Consider the following 22239-nt stretch of genomic DNA (forward strand, 5'->3'; position numbering starts at 1 on the left):
TATAAAGTCATGTATATAACACTTGGCTTGGTCCATTGTCTACAATGCTAGTGACATAACATCCCACCATTGGGTATCACCACCAATACAGTGGCTGTCCCCATCACATTCCTAAATTCTTGCCAGAGATGCATGAGAGGCCCTGTTAAGGTGTGCTGTAAAGACTGTTCCCCTTTTTCTAGACTCTGCACTCCAAGTTAAGAGTCAATGGTCCTATGTATCCTATGGTGCAAAGTAATTAGACAATGTTACTGTCAGAATTCACACATGAGAGGTGTTACCCATAGTTAGGGGGAAGCTAGTAATGGTTTCCTGCTGTGTGACCTCCACTGTTGATAGGTTTGAGGTCAACTGAAAGCAGGTGCTATGGTTTCCCTCTCACAAACTGAGGGAGCTTTCCAAGGACATTTTATAGGACCAGGTTTTATCTCAGTAACAGCTAACTTTGAGAGGTTTGGGCTCTATCAGAGGACTTTTGTATAGCCATATTGAACTGCACTAGTTTTAGCTGATGGAGTAGAAAGATGTTCTCAGGCACCCTGGACTTGTGGCCTGATCTGATGTCTTAACAAAGCTGTTGAGAGTCCACAGACAAAAAATGGGCCAAGGGCCCAGGGTTTGTTTGCTTTTTTCCTCCCCTTCCTTGTGGTGAGCTGAAACTGTCTCAACACTTAGCATCAACAGCCTTGAGAAGTGTCTTTAGCAACTTCCCTTTCTAAGAAATCTGCCCTGTGAGGAGAATCAGAAGTTCTGACAGGGTTTTGGTTTTGTTTCATTCCAACAAGGCCCCTGCTGTTGACTGTGAGAAAGGAGTTGGCAGTTCCCAGAGGAATTGAGTAACTAAGTCAGCATAGTGTCTACAGCCACATAAACGCAGCACCAGGCACATGTGAGTGCAATAAAATATATCACGGGTGTCAGATACAAGGCTGAGGGAAGCCAGGCTCAATAAAAGAGAATATACTGCATGGCTCTATGCAGAAGCTGGGAGATGGTAGCTGTGAGACACGGATTGCAAGACAAGACCTGTGCAAACTCTTGGGGACATAGAAACACTCTGTATCCTGAATGAGTGCTCTGTGTGTGTGTGTGTGTGTGTGTGTGTGTGTGTGTGTGTGTGTGTGTGTGTGTGTATGTATACATTTGTGAATTCTACATTCTTAGATTCAACCAACCATGGATCAAGAATATTCAGAAAAATATCACACCTCACTCACTAAACATGGAAGAATTTGTAGATGTTTTCGTTGTTGTTGCTTTTTGAATTAAATACTATAATCACTTTTATAGCACTTACAATGCATTAGGCATTATAATAACCTGAAGATGATTGGATGGTGTGTGTAGGTATATGAAGATAATCACTCTGTCTTGTATCAGGGATTTGAGCACTGGTGGATTTTGTTTTCCTTGGAGTATTCTGACACTGACTGAGCCCTGAAGACACTGAGGGAAGAGAGTATACACACACACACACACACACACACACACACACACACACACACACACTCACATTTGCCAAGTGTCATCAACCTATATTTTTTAAAACTGAAATGTTATATGAGCATTATGTTTGTTTTAGCTTCATTTTGAGAGAGAGTCTTTCTGTGTACTCCAGCATGGCCAGCTCTCAAGATCCTTCTGCCTCAGTTTCCCATATGCCAGGCTTAAAAGCATGCATCACCATGACTAGCTGAAAGCACTGCTTTATATTATACAACAATAATTTATAGATTTCCATTTAAAAGTAGCAAAAGAACACAAGATAATTGAAAGAGGAAACAGATGGCAAACATGTTTATTTAAAAAAACAAAAAGACAGAGAACCAGTAAAATATACAAGAGGTGAGGCATGGGGCTGTAGAGACAGCTGACCTTCACAGGCACTACACTCAGGTATACATACCCCTCCCCCAACACACACACACACAGATAACCAAAAATAAGAATAGAGACAGCTGACCTTCACAGGCACTACACTCATGTATACATACCCCCCCAACACACACATAGATAACCAAAAATAAGAATAAATCTTTAAGCCGGGTTGTGGTGGAACATGCTTTTGATACCACTACTTGGAAGGCAGAGGCAGGCAGATCTCTGAGTTCCAGGCAGCCAGGACTACACCGAGAAACCCTGTCTCAAAAACCAATAATGTGGTAAAGAAACAAAATTAATTAATATATATCCCAAAATACTACTATTAAATCAAGTATGAGTAATCTAAATACACTGATTATAAGACACAATCTGGCAGATTCAATAGAAAAAACTACATGCTACTTAAAGAGGTATATCTTAAATAAAATGGCAGAGTTTAGTCAGTCAAGGAGAAAGTATGCACTGTGGCTGACACAGCATATTAGGATTAAATTAGAGTTTAAGAGTTTTGTAACAGTATGATGAACAGTACTTCAAGATGACATCTAGGAATATATTTTGAAAATACATTAAGGGGAAAATTTACAAAAGGCAACACATCCAAAAGCACAATCACAGGCAGGGACTATGAAATGTTTCATATAATAGCTGAAAGAACAGACAGACCATTAAGCCGGTAAGACTCTTGGAAGAGATGAATAATTAATAAGTTTATCTTATTGTGTGTATATCATACTGTACCAAACAACAGGACAGGACCTGGCATTAAAGTGCATGAGGAGTGTTTGAAGGTTGGCCACATTCTGGACCTCATTGTAAACTCCTAACGTAAGGCAAAGGACTGGAATCATTCATTCTACATTTTGTGACTACAGTGGAATTGAGTTGGAAGTCAACAATAAAAAAAGAAATCTCCAAATTCCCAGGACAAAAGAAAAAATTGAAATTAGAAAGATTTTGAATTATGTGATTATAAAATTATAGAATATCAAATTTGTAGAAAGCAAGAGGATACACAGTCTCACATTCATGTGTTAGATAAAAAAAAAACAAGAATAAAACCATTCTGTCTCGAACAGTTCCAATTTGTTATGTCGTAAATATTTACGCTTGTTGTTGGTTGACTGGCTGGTTTTCTGAGACAGGGTTGCATGTGGCCCAAGCTGGCCTCTATATGTTGACCTTGAACTCCTGATTTTCCTTCCTCTACCTGGGATTACAGGTGTGTGCCTCCACGACTAGCTTAAAAAGCCTTTTAAGGATGTGACATTTCCTCATGTGAATGCCATGCATGTGTGTGAACATTGTTATAAGAATACAGTAAGAAAAGAGATGAAAAGGAAGTCCTCTCACGCCATGATTACTTTTGAGTGAGGGGTTATGAATGATTTCTATTTCAAATTATTTAAAAGAAATTTTTTGTAAAGGAGGTGGGCCCTGGGATGGAGAGAGGTCTGGGCTAGGCAAGAAGTTCTTGGAGTTTCATGGAGCTCTGTTGATAACCCCTATGGGGTGGGGGTGGTGACATTTCTGATATCTTGTATATCAGCTACTTATAAATTCACAACAGTATCAACATTACAGCTATAAAGTAGCAATGAAATAATTTTATGGTTGGCAGTTACCGTAACACGGGGAACTGTATTAAAGGGTCACAGAATCAGGAAGGTTGAGAACCACTGTCCTAGATAGTCAGAGAGACATGATACTAACATGGAAAGCAAGCCATGGGAGAGGACTGATGTCACGCTTTCTCCTGAGGACAGCTTGCAGAAGGTGTTTCTCTCCTGTCATGTGGGTCCTAGAGACTGAACTCAGATGGTCAGGCTTGGCAGCAAGTCCCTTGCTCACTTGACGGTCTCATGAGCCCATCCTTTCTATGGGTCTATAACTTGTCCACTAAGCATAAACACAATATCTGGTCACTCTGTGTGTGCGTGTGTGTGTGTGTGTGTGTGTGTGTGTGTCTGTGTGTGTAAACCTTGTGAAAGAAAATGAACAACAAAAAGCCTAGAGGAAAAAAGCAAAAACAAAAAACAAAAAACAAAAAAAAAAAAAGCCATCTATCGGCTCCCAAGACCTCGCCCTAGCCTCAGCCCTCAACATCCATGTGAACACTGCTCTTTTGCCCAGTTGGTACCACATTGTCCCCTTTGCCCTCATGGTTACCTCATATTTCTTTGTGACTGCCAGGGCACGTATTTCTTTTGAGCTCTAGAAACCAAGTTTTAAGCAGTCTGGCTTTCCAGCCGCAGAGTGCTTTGCCTGGCCTGGCCTTCCCTTTATGGAGAGCAAAAGACCCGGAGGGCCAGGACTGCAGCTCCAGAGCTTTGTACCCGGGCAATCCCCACACCCAAGGCTACGCCAAGTGGAGTGTCTTTCTCCGTCTGACCCTGTTACTGAAGCAGCTGCAACAAGTGTAGATGCCAGTGTCATCACTGACAGGGCTCCGACCTCACCGAGAGCAGCAATGGCTGCCAGGAGTGGCCAGCGGTGGAGGGAAGCAGGAGAGTCCTACTGATGTTACTGCCTTGCTCACTGCCTGCCTCCTTAGATATGCTGTATGGGGGCCCAGCTGCGCACTGATGATAATGGCTCACACAGTCAGCTCTTCACTGGGACCCCAGTTTCACCAGCTACTTTACAAATGCTGTGAGGGACAAGACAACCTGGGGTCAAATGCAGGACTTTTGGAGCCCCGACCCCAGCCTCAGCCCATGCACCCATGTTCACACCTTTGTAAACAGAGATCAGTTATGTGAACCTCCGCTAAATGGGCTGCTGGCCAGAGCTTTTCAGGCTGAAGGGGAAAAGGCACAAAGAGGTGACAGCTGTTCCTGGGGCTTTGTAGAAGGATCCCTTACTATAAGGACTACTACTTTTATATTCCCTGTCTTAGGGTGTTGCTGGAAATTTTAAACTAATGTGTTTGTGTAGAAAGAGCCTACACAAGGATGTCACAAAGCAAGTCCCCTCCAGGATGACACGGAGCAGGTCTCCTCCAGGATGACATGGAGCAGGTTCCACCCAGGATGACATGGAACAGGTCCCCAGCAATTACGTATTCAGCTCACCTTTCTTATTACCCCCACCTTTATGCCAACTTCAGGTGACAGTGACTGTTAGGAACACTTTACTGGGGCACAGTGAAGCCAAGCAGATTTCCACTCTCAGTGTTTGTAACCTGGCAGATCAGACAGATTCAAAATGAGGTATTACAAATGCAGTGAGTGTGAATGAGAAATGTCTGGAGAATAAAGAAAAATAAAATTGTAACATTTGCCAAGAAAATGCATAGAAATGCATTACTATATGCATTTGGAAGTTACTGTATTAAATGAAATAAGCCAGATTCAGAGACAAATACTCTATTTTCTCTCGTACACAGAGCCTAGATTTAAATGTCTCTCTCCCTCTCCCTCTCTCCCCCTCTCCCCCTCTCCCCCCCCACCTCTGTGTGTGTGTGTGTGTGTGTGTGTGTGTGTGAGTATGTGTGTGTGTGTGTCTCCTTCCCTCCCTCCCTCTCTCCTTCCCTCTGCATTGAGAGGAAGGAGATTTACTAGGTAGGGAGCAGAGAGGGGAAAGGGGAGACAGGGAGGTTTAATGGCACACACTTATGAAACACTTTGATGTCACCCATTACTTTTTTAAGAGCAGGAGAGGGGGGAAGTTCCAATAAGTCTACCACTCTCCTAAGGGTGTCCTTGGGCTTGTCACTGTGTTGGTTTAACTATGCTTGACCCAGGAAGTGGCACTATTAGGAGGTGTGGCCTTATTGGAGTAGGTGTGGCCTTGTTGGAGGAAGTGTGTCACTGCAGGGGTGGGCTTTGAGACTCTCCTATGCTCAGACCAACTCTTTCTAGCTGTCTGTAGAGAGAGTCCTCTCCTGTCTGAACTCAGATCAAGATGTAGAACTCCTAACTCCTCCAGCACTATGTCTGCCTGCATGCTGCCATGCCTCCTGCCGTGATGATAATGGACTTGATCTCTGAAACTGATAGCCAGCCCCAATTCAATGTTTGCCTTTGTAAGAGTTGCCTTGGTCATGGCTCTCTTCACAGCAATAAAACCGAAATTAAGTGAGTCACAATGATGCAGGACCCATGAGTGCCTCTGTAGTGGGAGGTTACAGGGATATGAATGTAAGCAGAGCCGCTTTCTCTTAGGGGATCTGAACTTGAGATATCCAGAGGAACATGGAGCACTTAAGGAACCACCACTCGCTCCACTCTGACCAGTCACCATTGTCCTTAAGTGTCCATGACCAGAAACCATCTACTCAGTTCCCTACAGCGGGAAGACACTAGCAAAGGCCGCCCAGGCAGGAGAAGCTTTGCTCTGTACAAAACCATCTGGTGGTACCATCCTGCAGAGTCTACCCTACCTAGAATGTGGCCATAAGAGTAGATTCCTTGGAATGACAGCTAAAATTCAGATCCCATCCCAGTGATGGGGTTGAATCAAGAAGAGAACGCTCAAAGAAATCATTTCCCATCAGCCACACTGGCCTTATTTATGATCCTGCCATTTCCTTACACACCCTGTTGTTTGGAACCTTCATTCATTCTTTTGAAACTATGTGTATTTCCAAATAAATAGCCCAGCTTTCTCCAAGCTGTTGTTGCAATACCAGCCGAGAAGATTCAAGATTGATACCAGCCTTTCCCAGAAAACTATTCTGTAACAGCACAGCAGATGCTAATTAGAGTTACGCCCCAAGTTGTTGTCTAAGTGGCCAGGCCATCTTACAAGCATTTCTGTATAGAGCTTGGCCATCAGCACTAGTGTAAGCGAAAGCAAGCAAGGCCAGTATTAGAATCTGGCTGGCCACCCTCTCTACTTCTTCCCCAGTCCCGATTCCTTCTCCTCAAGCTCCTTTCCTGGAATGAGAGCTCATAAGTAGCCTGTGGCTCAGGGACTGTGGCTGTCACAGAAAGAGGACACAGAAAGACCTGGTTTGTGAAGCAATGACTTTACTGTCTATGTGGCAGTTTATACAGCCTTGTTCCCTTCTTCCTTGAGGACCGACACAGGCAGAAGCCTGCTGCCTGTTCAGCAGCTGTGCTGTCCCCACTAGGGCCTGGTTCACTCTCCCAGCCCCACCTGTGACTTAGGAACTGAGAGTAGAGGTGAGTTTTGTGGGCTTACAATGAGTTTTGTGGGTGAGTACGTGGCTGTCACTATTTTAGTATTTTGTTTCTGGAACAATGACCAGCCTCTCTGCAAACAGGTGACAGTTCTCTCAGGCATTGGCTCCCCGATCCTAGGCTCACAAATCCCTACAGTGACTGGAATGTAATATATTATACATGCATATATATACATATATAAATGTTCTACTCACTGTATGTATATATGTATGTATATGTGCATATATATGTATATATATATATATATGTATATATATATATATACATGGTGTGTGTGTGCGTGTGCATGCGTGCGTGCAAGCATGTGTGTGTAGTGTTTTTGCTGAGACAGAGTTTCTCTATATAGCTCTGGCTGTCATGGAAGTTGCTCTGTACACCAGGCTGGCCTTGAAAGCACAGAGATCCACCTGCCTCTGCCTCTCTTGTGCTGGAATTAAAGGCATGCACCACCACTGCCTTACTTTTAAAAAATTAATTTATATTTTATGTGTGTACATGCACCATGCATATGCCTAATGCCAGAGGAGACCAGGAGAGCACCAGATCCTCTGACACTGGTGGTTGTGAGCTTCCCTGTGTGGGTGCTGGAAGGCAGCAAATGCTCTGAACTGCTGAGCCATCTCTCCAGCCTGAGTGGAGCATCTTGCCAACTCGCAAAAGACCTTGGCATGCAATCAAGAATGAGATATACCTGTTTGATTTGATCTGTTTGATTTCTTAATTATCCATTAATGTGGCAAACTGGTCCCAATCATTTGACAGATACAATAATTTTAGACAAGAATGGGCAGTGGGCCCGTGAGGAAGCTGAATTCAGACTGGTTGCCAAAGCAGCATTGAGGTATCTAAATATATCTGCTCAGAAAGCTCGCACCTCTCCCCGCACAAGACTGCAGTTTCTACAGGAGAGAAGCCAATTAAAGAATGTTCCACTCAGCCACTGTTATGGCTATCCCTGGTTGTCAACTTGACTCTATCTGGAATGAACTACAATCCAGAATTGGAGGGCTCGCCTGTGATCCAGATCTTGAGGCTGGAAGACACAAGTTTCTGACCTGGATCTTGGCATGGAGATCTTGAGGCACAGTGGCCATGAAAAGTTTAGGCCCAGGCAAGGAGGTACACACCTTTAATCCCAGGAGACTAAGGCAAAGAAATCTCTGAGTTCTATGTCATCCTAGGACAAAACAAATCCCAGATCCAGGCATGGTGGTACACACCTTTAACCTGAGCCATACCTTCTGCTGGAGACCTACATAAGGACATTGGAAGAAGGAAGATTTGTTTTTCTTTGACACTTGTATTTACTTGCAAGCACATCTGTTGGAACCTACTACTACAGAAGGCCAGCTAAAACAACTAGCCTTGTGGGACTCAGCAACTACTAGATTCTTGGACTTCCCATTCACAGATGACCATTGTTGGGGAGTTGGACTACAGACTGTAAGTCATCATAATAAATTCCCACAATATAGAAAGACATTCCATATGTTCTGTGACTCTACTAATAATAAGCCTGACTAATACAGTCACCCATCTTTAGGAGCTTTGACTTCACCTTAGCCATTCCATCTCCTAGAAAGAGCCACCTAAGAGTGTCTTCCTAAGGAAACTATCTATCCAAGAAAACACTGCCCATCAACGCCTCAGACTTAGGTGGCTTGAAGACCGCCTGTGCACCTGGGAATAGTGAGAACTCTTTTTGGTTTGGGGATGTATCTCAGTAAACAGGACAGTTAGGTTTCTGGGTAGAACAGATTTACTTTATCTTCAGTTGAGCAGGGGCCATCAACTGGCAGCCTAGCTGGAACCTAAAAAGGGGGAAGGAACTCCCCATAGAAATAGCTTTCTTGGCAAAAGCTCTTATTTCTCTCATGTGTGTGGGGCTGGGGGTTGGGGTGTGCTTATATGGATGAGCATGCACCCCAGGGATCAAACTCTTGTGTTGTGCACCTTGGGTTTCTTTCCTTTCCTGAGAGCATTTCTCATTAGGCTGGGTGAACTGATAGCTGATCAGGCTAAGCTGGCTGGCCAATGAGTTGTCTCTTCTCCCCAGTATGGGGATTACCAGCATGCCTAGCTTTTTTACAGCATGGGTTCTGGCCTTTGCAGTTTCACAGCAAGCACTTTACAGAATGATCTACCTCCCCAGATCCCCTGCCCCACCCTCATCTTCCCCTTCTTTTCAAGTATGTTGTAGAACGCTGTCCAGTACTGTCTTCATCTGGACAACTGTGGTGACCTGAAAGTAAGCTTTAGTATGGGCTTGTTGTAAATGACCTTTAAGCATGGGTTTATTGACCTCACAGAAGAAACTAGGGGACCCATCATTATCCCTTCCCCCAAGAGTCCAGTCATGCTTATCTCCCTGCCAGCTGGGGAAACCACGGTGCAGAGCAGGACAAGACTCAGAGATATGGCTGCTCTGAGTCGCCCATGCTCTTATAAGTAAACTCTTACCCACATTCTGTAAGCCCAATAAACTCCAAGTCAGACTATGGTGGAGCTCTTACTTTGGCTTGCCATTGGTGCCCTATCTGTGTTTCTTGTTTTTGTTTTGTTTTCAACGCTGGGATTAAACCAAGACCCTTGCGCACGCAAATCATCGTGAGACATGCCCCTAGCCCCTAAAACCTATCCCAGAAATGCTTTATTTGATTTCTCTGAAGCAGATGGCAGATGCTGAGGCCTCTCTCTTATTACCACCCATTAACTGTTCCCATTCTAATAGTTACCAATGAAACCTTTCAGATTCTTGCTCCCTTTTTGATAAAGACACATCTTAGAGCCAGGTCCCTGAAATCCTAGCACTTGGGAGGCTGAGGCAGGAGGATCATGAATTTTAAGGTAGCCTTGGTTATATAGTAAGATACACACACACACACACACACAAACACACACACACAAGTGGAAACAGAAAATAATATCCACAGAAAAGGTCAGAATATGCTGTGCACAATATGGGCTTGCAAAAATAGTGTCCATACAGTCTTGGGCACTAGAAACATGAGTGGAATTTATTTATTATTTATTTATTTAAGTAATCTCAGACTTGAAATTATCAGGGTGGAAAAATGTCATTCAGAGCATATCAGTCTCAGACAGCAGTGTGACTCAAACCCCAAAGATAACTCGTATGAGACATCCATGAAGGCTGAGAGTCAAATCTGCGCTCTCATTTATGGAATGGCTTTGTCTTATGCAAGAGTCATTCTGGGAACTTTAATCCACAGCCTCCTTGCTGAGGAGTTTCCGGTGATGAAGACTGTTACACTGAATTCACACATGAGCAACTTGGATGGAGTTTCAGAACTAAAGTGTTGAGAAGTCGAGACTCGTGGCTCTCCACTCCTCCTGCTGCCAGGCAGTGGCTGGGTGGGCTGACTCACCCTAGGATCCATAACCTAACCCTAACCCTAACCCTAACCCTAACCCTAACCCTAACCCTAACCCTAACCTTAACCCTAACCCTAACCCTAACCCTAATAGATACCAATGCCAAGCCTGTTCTTGTGGCTTGCTAATACAACATAGAGCACACATGCTCAGCCACTCAAGTGGGTCCCAACATCTCTGCCACATGGTCTACCGAAATCCATGTTCTTCTCTCCATTTCCTGTTTTGTGGTCAATCTCTTTCTGAACTTATCCTGGAAAAACAGCCCACTTTGATTTTGTTTCTGCCACATCAGGAAATGATTGACAGGCCATATATCTGGAGCGCTCTTGGTAGGTGGATGAAGCGGCTGTAGTTACTGAATGCTTTCAAGCTACATTAGCTCTCGTTCACTTTTAAGCATCTAAAAGTGTTTAATCCCTCAGCCTTTCAAAGCAGAGAGAGAAATTAGCCCCCACTCAAAGCTTCTTGCTCTTTTTCCTTCTCTTTCTCTCTCTTTCTTCACATAACTTGAATCTCAGGCACACAGCCACTGCCATCCTGCCCACGAATAAAGGAATGCAGACACATCTGAGATAAGCATTCCTTAGAATTCAGTGCTGACGCACATCCTTCCACAACTGCTTGGCTTCTGGAAAGCCCCCACATCTTTAGAGCTAAGTCCCTAAAGCCCCACAGAGAGTGCCCAAGAGCCAACCACTCTGCTGGGATCATGGGCTTCTAGAGTAGAGAATACCATCCCACACACCCATTTAATCATGGGAAGTGAGACCTTAGCTGGGTAAAACTTTTTATACACCCACAAAAACTGGAAGCCAGGACTCCTGCCATGAAGCAAATGTTGACTCTGCTTTTGGCTAGAGTAGCTCCCTTAGCAAATGGCTTTCCCTGCCCTTCAGTAGAGACTGAATGGGAGAAGGTCCAGATCCTTTCTCAATCTGTTTTCCCCTAAGTCCATCTCTTCCCACTGGGAATCCCCATGGTACTTTATCCTTACCACTTTCGTGGGAGGTAGTACTTTCTATTGTAATTTACTTACCCTCTTGCCGACCAAGAGATACTGACAAGTGCATTTGCATAGACCAGAGAATCACTTCAGAAGAAGCGCCCACTAAGTTTATCAGGACAGTGAAGGTTTGCATCTGGGCACTTCCTATTGCTCTAAAATCCCTCATATATTTTCCACCTTTAAAAAGATAACTAGAAAGCCAGGGATAGTAGCACAGACCCGTAAACCTAGCACTTTTGAGGCATGAAGATTGCCAGCCTGAGCTATGCAATGAGAAGGTAAGAAGGAAGGGAGAAAACATAACTAGAGCCCAAATCTCACTTTCCAAAGCATTATAAGTGCAATGGCTAGGAACTGAATCACTTGCAGCTTAGTGACTATGGTGGTTTAAATATGCTTCGCCAGGGAGTGGCACTATTAGGAAGTGTGGTCTTGTTGGAAGAAGTGTGTCACTGTGAGGGTAGGCTTCAAGAAATTCCTCCTAGCTGCCTGAGGATGCCAGTCTCCTCCTAGCTGCCTTTAGAATAAGATGTAGGACTCTTAGCTCCTCCTGCATCTGGCTGGATGCTGCCATGCTTCCTGCCTTGTTGATAATGGACTGAACCTCTGAGCCTGTAAGCCAGCTCCAATTAAATGCTGTCCTTTATAAGAGTTGCCTTGGTCATGGTGTCTCTTCACAGCAATGAAAGCCTAAGACAGTGATCATGTCCTGCCCCTTATTAAGACTGATGCTCAACTGACAAGATACTGTTTCTGTTTAAATCCAAGCTTTGAAAAATGCTTGAACTCATGACTGGAGCTCATCGCTTAGAGGCCCATGAATAAAACATCCTAATAAGAAGAGCCAATAGAGGAAAGCAGACCTTTGGCTTTACCCAATTCCTGGAATTCCTCAAAGGAAATAAAGAAGTATTTCCCATGTTGCCCATGACTTGTTGAGTAAAGAAGCTTGCTTCAAACTGATGGCTTGAGTTCAGTGCCTGGGTCATATGTAGTAGAAGGAGAGAATCAAGTCCCACAAATTATCCTCTTGAGAGGTCCAAAAACCTTGGGAATAAAAATTTCAATTCTCCGGAAACATACTGGGCTCCTCAGAAGGATCCACTGACAATGGCCCTTTAGTCACTGGCGGCCCTGACTAGGGAGGGTAAGTCTGGAGCTGAGTGAGCAACTGCACACTTAGCTGGAGGAGATAACAAGGCCAGAGCTGAGCTGGTTTCCAAAATTCTTCAAGGTCTCACCAAATACAATAGAACCAACATGGCAGCCAATCAAAGTTGTACTAATGTCACTGCTTTGCACTTGCCAATTGTATTAGAGGTTACCTAACCCTTCTGGAAAATTCCCCTAGACCTGCATATAAGGGACCTGTGAGCCCCTCAGGTCACCGTCATTTTGAAGAATGGCTGACCCCTGCATGCTGGTAATTTCTGTAGAATAAATGTTCTTTGCCTTTGCATACTATTTGAGTCTGGAATCTTCCCCCAGAGATTCTTGGACCCTAACATTCTGACCTCCACAAATCTCCCCTCTCAAATAAATAAATACTTGCAATTTTATCATTTTTATTTGGGGAGAGAGAGAGAGAGAGAGAGAGAGAGAGACAGAGAGAGAGAGAGAGAGAGAGAGAGAGAGAGAGAGAGGTGCTATGCACAGGGCAGATCTGCAACCCAGAAGATAACTGAAGGGTGACATATTTAGGATCTACCCAGAAAGTGTCTGAGGCTTCTCGGATGAAAGGCATTTCTTAAGAACAGCCTGTGTTACTCACCACAAGAAGCCTAAGGTGGAACTTGGCTGTGAACACATAAACACATTGCTGACTGCTGGCCAAGGGCTCTGTGAAATCTGTCTTGCCCCACCGAACATATGTGCACAGCCAGCAGAACCAGGGCCACAAATCTGTCACAGCTTTCAGATGGAGAGGACTAAAGTACATGGATCCTGGGGGTCAAAGAGACATTGAGATGACAGAGCCATCATCCCAAATGGTCCTCTTCAGAGCCTGCACGGCCTGCAGGCCTTGATGAGTGAGCTCCTCTTGCAGGGAGACCTGTTTAACCAGCCATGTACAAGCAGCGAAGAGGGATAGGGTGGTGAAGCCACCTAGCTGCCGGACAGCAGGTCAAGGTGGGGCTCTCCCCTTCAGTGGAGCATATCTTTGTGACCTAAAAGTGCCAAGCCAAAAAAAAAATTTTTTTTTTCTTTGCAAACTCTGGCTTCTGGGTGTGTGGCCCAGGAGCACAGCACACACTTAGCACCTAGGAGGTCCTGGGTTCAACCCCCAGCACTAAAAACAAAAAGGCAAAACGAAGTCAACTAGGTGCCTCCCAACTGTATGCAAATCCCCTAGTAGATGAATTTAGATTTTCAAAGATAATATGGGTGGGGGAAGCACCTCTTTCAACCAGAGATGGCAGAACAGATGCATGAAATGCTGTCGTAGAGCCTTGGGGAACCTAGTATTTCGTGCCTGCAATCTCTAACCCCACCTAGTCCTAACTTCACTCACTCTCCTTTGGGGTCCTTGCTCCCAGGAGCTAAGATGGACTAGAATCTCTCATACCCATCCACTGGGGCTCTTGACGAAGGATGTTCCTGGTCTAGAGGAGTTCCACCCATGCATATTTATCTGTCTCAGAAACTCCAGAGCAGAGACTACAGGCTGGGCACACCTGGCTCTCAGCCCACTTTTGCTCTGTTCTGAGTTTAGGATTTTTTTTTATCCTAAGTTGAAAACACTGCCTACATTCAGAGCTCTTTCACTCTCTAATGGGGGTTTGCTCCCTCAACCCCTTTCAAAACTGTTCTATGCTCTAACCCAGGCTTGTGCCTCCCGCCCCCACCCCTTCCTGCTTTTCTTCAGCACTAAGGATGGAGCAGGTACTAGGTTTCTAGTACAGTGTGCAATAGTTGATATAGTTTAACCATTTGATCCCCAAAATGTTTGTGTTGGGAACTGACCCTCAAGGTCATAGTTAGTGGTGTGTCCAGTTGGGATCTTTGAAGGAGACTGGGTCATGGGGATCCCATCCTCACGATGGACCACAACTAAATGACCCCAAGAAGCCCACATATTTATTAAGTTGATAGTTGCCAAGCTATGAGCTACTGGGAAATGGCAGAACCTTTAGTAGGTGGAAGGGTGTTACACCACAGTATCAAGTCGCTGAGAGGACTAGTAGGACTTCAGTTGTCCCTTCTCTCTCTTAACCCAGCCACCATGACTCCAACAACTTGTTGTGATATTTTACCCCATCACAGGCACAAAGACAACAGGACCAAGCAATCATGGCTGAAACCTCTGAAGCCACAGTGGAAACAAAACCTTTTTCTTTGTAAGTTGATTATCTCTGGCATTTTGTCACAGTGATGAAAACTGACTGTCACAATGGGGGTTCTCAAGGGAGTGGATTGGTTGAGAGGGGCTTGTTATAGAAGCAAGTTTCGGCCTTCTCTCCTGAGGCCTCTCTGTTCTCTTTCTGCAGAGACTTTCCCATAATCTTTTGCTTACAGACTGACAGTACAGAACAGTCACAGGAGAGACTCTTCAGCAGCCCTCTACTGCATGTTAGAATAAAATCTTCTGACCTTTCTCTGCCCAGGAGTCTGCTTAACCTGAGATAGCTCATTCTCTAGCCCCTCTCATTCTCTTCTGCCTCAGGCCTCACCAAGAGGGCCACTCACCACACATACACCGAGCGCTGAGCTTCAGGCATGCTGTTCCCCACTGGCAAATGATCTTACCCCTCCTGATTACATTCCCAACTCTTTGCTGAAAGACTCCCTAGAGAGAAACCTCCAGGCCCCTGATCCTAGGAATGTTCTATCTCAGGAAGGGTTGTCACTTCCCCTTACAGCAGTACATTTTATAATCATGTGTTTTCTTGTGTGTTCACATCCTGCCTGTCTAAGGACTGAATGTCCATGTCTCCATTCATGCATCTAACCCCCAGCACGATAGCCTTGGAGAGATGCTGAGTAATGTTTAGGTTTAAATGATACCATGTGGGCTTCATCCCTAGGGTAGTGGACTTATAAGAAGGGACAGAGAATGCTATCGTGTTTCTTCGGTCAGTCCCACAAGGACATGGGTGCCCACCTGTAAGGCAGGTAGAGAACTCCCACTATTCCTGACCATGCTAGGGCTCAACCACGCACTCCTTGACTCCAGGGCTAAAAGAAATATATAGCTGTTGTTTAGAACACACAATATAAGATAGTTTTCCATACAGGTGACCATCCTAGCTTGTACCCTCCATTAGCCCACATACTTTATATAGCCCAGACTAGTCTCAAAGCTCCTATCTTCCAGGCCCACAGACCCAGCTAAAACAATGTCTGGGCCTTATGTTTTCAGTTTTGGTTTTGTGATGCTGGGGCTTGAACCCAGGACCTTGTGAATGCTGAACACACAGTCTATCACTACGTTATCACCCCCCCCACACACACACACACACTCAGCTCCCAAGCATTAATACATCCCTGCTCCCCACGACCTTCTGATAATAGGTGTTGGATTAACATGTTGAAGAACTGAAACTCCACGGAGCAAGGGAGACCCAGGAGGTACAGTTTTATACCAGTGTTCCAGCCAACCAAGTGCTTCACACCCCTGGGAATGCCCACCTCATTATTAGATATGCTAAAGCATGTATCACTTACTCTTCACATTTACTTTTCTGCCCCCACCTTACCCCACCCAGACCTCTAGGAAGGTTATGAGATCTCAAGAAGAGAAACAAACCATTGGGGTGCAGAGGAGAGGGGGAGATGGGTAAAAATTCAAAAACTGTTTACCTAGTCTCACCCAGGTAGGGTTTCTGTGCTCCTCATCCAGCCACACACCTGCCCACCATAAAGAAATACTTTACTGCATCCGGGGGGACATTATTACAAAGCAAACAGTATAATCCACCCTAATAAAATTAAGTCTATACCGGTAACAAGGATTTTGAGTTTCCCTGTTTGTTTCATTTCATTTTTTCCGTTCAGTTACAGTCTAAGCGCTGATTGGGGTTTAAATCAACTGAGGGGCACAAGAGGAAGCTCCCACTTCCACTTCTTAAACAGGCAGGAACACCATTCTGAAGGAAACATGTGCACACCTGCCCTTAATTACAGGTAGGAGGCTGGAGAGGTGAGTTGGGCAGCAGAGAGGGTGGAGTCCCACTGAACATCCAGGTAGAGATTAAGAACCCAGGCTTGCTGGGCTGGCTTCAAGTCCTGAGCCAAGCACTGTGGACTTGGGGTTAGTTCATTAACCTCATGGGACTTCAGCAGTCCCACTTGGAAGATGGGAGGCACAACTAAGGGTTATTGGGCTGCTGGGAGAATTAAGTGTGTGTGGGATTGGAATCGACAAACCAAAAGACAACTCATCATGAATTCCTCAGCCCAGTGCGCACACAGCAAGTCCGTGGAGGAGTTCATCTTTATTATCTGCACTCTGCCATGTCTCCATCACTTCGATTCACCAAACCTAGCATCGTGATAAGCTTTGACCCCTATTTTACAGATGAGCCCAGTTCAAGATCATATGAGGAGATGGCAAAACCAGCCCTGGAGCCACAGTGCCCATGGTTATTACTGTCACCACAGTAATCACTACTTACTGGAAGCTGGGGAGGGGGAGGGTACTTCGCAGGTTAGCTCATCACTGGCTCAAAACAACCGGTTTGGAAAGGCTGTCCTATTTTATGAATGGAGACACCACTGTTAGTTAAGGAAGAAAACACAATGGTGTGACCCCCACTCTGAGTGCAAAGCCTGAGGTTTCCTCCACATCCATCTGCTTTCTGCTTTACAGAGATCAGCTCTTGAAGCTTCAGAAAGCAAGCCCGATGGCATGTTTTTAAAAACCTCCATTGTACCAGGCATGGCGATGCCTGCTTTCAATCCCAGCTCTCTGCTGGCAGAGCCAAGGGGATCAATCTGAGTTGGAAGCCAGCCTGGTCTACATATCAAGTTCCAGGCCAGTCAAGGCTACTAGTGAGACCCTGTCTCAAAAATATAATAATAATAAAATTAAATTTAAAACTGCATTTTAAAATGGTTCCTGGAATGTCCTCTCAAGGAGGGATCTGTTGTCCTGTAGTATACAGAGACCACCTATCCCCAAGGGAAAGCCTAGCTTCCTATCTAGTTCCAGAAAGTTTGCTCCATGGGTCATGGAAAAAATTAAGGTTGTATTAAGATGAAGCACAGCACAGAGGTTCTTGGCCTTTGCATTTTTAATCTTCTGGGAATTGGAATAACACACAAAATCTCCCAAGTAAAATTGCACCTTCTCACAGCTTTCCTAACACCAAAGATGTTTCTGTAGTAATATGTGACTGTCTTAGCTAGTGGCACATGGCTGTTAAAGCATCCACTGAGTCATTAACTACCACACTCACTTCTTCCAACCCTAACCTGTGTGATGGTGACAATACAACAGAACAGCTCCATTCTAAAATACATCGCAACATAAAGAAATATGTGTTGATATGCCTACTATATCTATATATCTACATAGAGATGTATAAGGATATATATAGATAGATAGATAGAAAGATATATATATATAGCTAGACATGGACATATAGACATAAACATATAGATATAGACACAAATATATTTCAGCTACTCAGGAGGTTAAAGTGCTAGGACCCAAAACCTCTGTAACTTGTGGGACCCTGACTCAAGATTTTAAAAGAAGAATGCAGGGTTATAGCTCAGCGGTAGAGCTCTTGCCTAGCACGTATAAAGTCTTAGGTTCAGTCTCCATCATGCAGCACTGATGTACCAAGACCTGGTGCTAATCAGGTGCTCACTGGATTATTCCCTGGGCATTTGTCTTCAACCACGTGTCACCCCTTTAAAATATGGCTTTCTGTTGTTTAGAGGGAAATCACTTGACAGCAAAACAAATTCTAAAGTGAGCTTCCTGAGTAGCCTGTTGGTTTTAAGGAAGGATGGTACTTCGTTCCCTCGTAGGCTATAAAGAAGTGAATCTCTTTTAGGGACTCTGTTCCATCAAAGACCAGGATAGGGCCCTATCAGTTTGCAGCCCGCACTCCATTGGTTGGCCATAGGACAAATAGGGAATGTGGTGGCAAGCCTGCTGTGGCTGACTCTGCAGAGGACTCTCTGCCCAGTTTGGTGCCTGCCAATTCCAGGAGAAATTCAAGTTTAAGGAAGCATCCAAACCAGGAAGTCTTGTGCTGGCCAGTATACTGGCACTGGCTGAAATCCATTAGTTAATTGAAAAGACAGCACTACTCCCTCTTACTACAGAGTCAAGTTCAGATGAAACACCTGCTCTCTCTGAGCCGCCACAGATGCAGTCACAACCTGGAGGTGGCTAGGAGCAGACTGCTTCAGGGCATGCAACTAGCTTTCCACAGAACAACAAAGACAACAAGACTCTGGCAATTTATGAAACGCCTATAGCTCACTGTGGCAACCATTCAGAACAAGAACATATTTGGTTTCCTAACTTCACTTGCCTAAAACCTTCCAAAGGAAAGTAGTAGAAGAAACTGTCACTCAAATCCTAGGGATCAAATGCCTTCCATTTCAGCAGTGAATCCTTCCTTTGGATAAGAGGCACAGCCTCGGTATTGTTGTTGAAGCCAATATCACTGACCACACATACTCTTATGGACACTTGACCTCCTGCCTCTGTGGCTTTACAGTTTATATTTTGAATGTCTTATCTAAACAGTACTACCACTGTCACTCTGGTAGTGATGGTCCCAACAGAATGGGCAGCTGGGTAGCAGTTTCAGCAGGGAGGCAAACATCAGTATGGGCAGGACTTGGAATTCTCTTCTACAGATTCCTGACTGTCTTTGATGAAAGAGTCCTTTGGCCAGGTGTCAAGAGCAGAACAGGAATGCTGAGTGCAATATCTCAGGCTATTGCCAGCCAGAGAGCCATGTGTACCACATCAAATGTGTGCTGACAGCCCAGCTTTCTTAAAAATATATTTGGTATAGAAGAGCAGGAGAGTGGGGCTTTCAGGAAGACAGTTTCTGGACAAACACATCCCATCATAATGGTTATACCAAATAGATAATTGTCTTCTAGTAAGAGTCCCAGCCATGGACCATAATGTGTGGGGTGGACATTACTTTACTCTGTATTAAGCTTCACTTTGTCTAGACTCTACCAGTCTCACGGGGATCATTTTTAACTTGTAGCCAATCACGTCACTCAAGTGACAGAATAAAAAATTGGAACCAGGTTTACTGGGTGAATGTTCTATAAAAACAAAACTCTTGTGGCCTTTGCAAGGATCCTCCCTCTTCTACCTCACTGCCCTGGGTTTAAGTCTGCCTCTTCCCTGGGCAGCATACATGAGGATACCTGTCAGTTTTCCAGTGGCTCTTGGATCATAACTACCACACTAGTCTCTGCTCCCAGGCACAACAGAGGAACCTCTCCTCTCCAACAGACATCCTGGAAGTTACCCATACACTCCACGTATTCTTAACATCTAAAGCAAGAAGGCTGCTTTTAAGTAGGCAATCAGACTCCATTCTATACCTTCGGCTTCACCCTTGAAGGATGGAGGGCGGTTGTCAAGGGTTCTCTGGCCTCCCGAGGCAATTTCCAACACCAGTAACAGGCCATACAGAACCAAAGGTGTGTCGCAGTCTATCCACTTTTATGCCTTTTACAATCTATGAAAACACTGCACAGTGGAGGACTTTTTCAGTTTGATACTCGGGCAACTCTGCCAAGCAAGCATTGTCTTGCTTCCTTCTTTTGTATCCCGTGAAACTCAAGGGAAGTCCACCCTTGACCTCGGGACCATCGGAGGTTCCTGGAAGCAGCCAGCTTGCATGCACTCAGGAAGGTTCAGGCCAGCACGCACTTTCTTTTGGAAGCTGCCCATTGGTCTCGGGCTCCTAACCCTATGTGCACACTGGAATCACCCAGGGAGCTCTGAAGCAATAGTTTAGAGATTCCGACGAAATTAATCTGTCGAAAAGTCTGGGCGTCTGGATTTGCTAAATCCACACTTGACTCTAAATTGCAAGCAGGCGGGCTGAAAACGCGGACCTTAGATCCCACTGGGATTCTGCTGGTCTCCGAACTAGAGTTGCATCTGAAACTCTGGGTGAGGAGTGGGGGACAGGCTCTCTCCCCTCGGGTTTCAGCCAGAGCTCTTCCACAGCAGCTTTACTCCTCAGCTGGTTACAGAGCCTGCAGACACCAACCCCCGTGACTTACCAAGTTGGCAGGACTTTGGCGCAGGTGGCTCTCCGCACGGGGATCCGGGGACTAGGGTCCCGGATCGGGCGCGACAGCAGCTGGCGGGAGGGAGGGCGCTGCCGCTCACCGTCCGGATCAGGAGCTGGCTGGGACTAAGGCCGGCCGCGCCCCGGGCTCGGGTGGGCTCCGGGGAGGGAACGGGGCGGAGCGGGCAGAGGAGGCGGGGACCAGCTGTAGCGCTGCCCCCTGTTCCATTTCCCTGGCGGGAGCCGCCGCACACTACGCCGGACGTGCGGCCACTGCGCAGGGGGAGTGGGCAGGGCTCGGAGTTCGCCCAGGGGTGACACCCTGGGAACTCGTCGTGCCAGCTCTGCCACGGCCGCCTAGAGCCAAGCCCCGCCCCCTGAGAGTACCACCCAGCGCCTGTAACCACAACCAATGCCAGGACCCGGGCAGAAAGGCTTGTTAAACTAAGCAAACTAAGATAAAACTAAGATTTCAATTTGATCTACTTTCAGAGAGCGAGGCTTTCTCCGGTCTGTTATTAAGTCTTCTCTTGACCACGAATATTCTAGAGCCTTTTCATTTACTGTAAGGAATTACGTGAAAGAATTAACATGTTAATAAACCTTCCAAGTAAGTATTTTTAAACGTTTTTGACAGTTAAACAAAAGTGCTTTCAGATTTGTGGCCACATATAGTCATGGCTATGAGAACTCACATGAAGTTGACCCTCTGAAAAAAGCAAAACCAAAACTTCGCAAGCATGTTGGGCCATGTAAGGGTGTTCTTGCATGGGTGAAGGCCTCCCTCCTCCTGCAGTGCTGCGGCTAAGTGATGGGAAGGAAAGCTTTTATTCTAAGAGTCTGATGTGTTTGCAATGGCTGGAGATGGAGCCAGAGCCAATCGCACTGTGCACTGTTCATTCCTAGCCTTCTGCTTTTTGCTTAGACTATCGTATACATTTTTTTTTTGAGGCAGCTGTTTCTTACTTGTTATTTTGGACTTGGGGGGGATAATTGTAAATTAATAAGGAACTGGAAGAAATAACGCACAGATTCACATACCCATAACCCAATTTGCCCCAGTCTTGGAGATCTACAGCACAAAAAACTATGGTAAGCAAAAACCAGACTATTAATAAATAGAGTCACGATGCAGAACAGGTCCACCACAAGCACCGTCCCACACTGCATTCAGCCTCTGGCAACCACAAACTTGTTCCCATTTCTAGAAATTTAACTTTTAAATAGATAGAATCAGGTTAGACTTCGGAATAACATTTTTTAAATTCTGTATTATATTTGTGTGTGTATATGTGTATGTGTGTGTGTGTTTAAGTGTATGAGTACATACATGTCATGATGCTTGTGTGGGGGGTCACAGAACAATGGCAGGACTTGGTTTTCTCTTTCTATCATGTGGCTTTGGGGCATGATTGAACTCCAACTTGGTAGCAGGCACCTTTACCCACTGAGCAATCTCAGCGGCTCTAGTAATTTGCTATTTTGTTTTCATTTAGTATAATCCTAAGAAGATTCACTTAGACAATTGCTAGTATCAATAGTGACTTCCCTTTAATTATTGTCTTTGGAC

General features: G+C 45.1%; 1 protein-coding gene across 7 annotated transcripts in view; it reads right to left on the reverse strand.

Annotated features, from left to right (window-relative positions):
• Nucleotides 1-20977, reverse strand: part of Nod1 (nucleotide binding oligomerization domain containing 1) — a 58849-nt gene extending 37872 nt beyond the window's left edge. For 2 of the 7 annotated variants that reach the window (XR_004122017.1, XR_004122018.1), the window contains exon 1: nucleotides 20662-20977. The gene's annotated coding sequence lies outside the window, so the exon portion shown is untranslated. Of the gene's footprint in view, nucleotides 1-17054; nucleotides 17132-20661 lie in introns of all 7 variants that reach the window. The other 5 variants (XM_031381977.1, XM_031381978.1, XM_031381974.1 and 2 more) reach the window with 3 other exon arrangements.
• Between the last annotated feature and the right edge of the window lie 1262 nt (nucleotides 20978-22239).

Source organism: Mastomys coucha, unplaced genomic scaffold (genome assembly GCF_008632895.1).
Source record: "Mastomys coucha isolate ucsf_1 unplaced genomic scaffold, UCSF_Mcou_1 pScaffold20, whole genome shotgun sequence".
Taxonomy (NCBI): domain Eukaryota; kingdom Metazoa; phylum Chordata; class Mammalia; order Rodentia; family Muridae; genus Mastomys; species Mastomys coucha.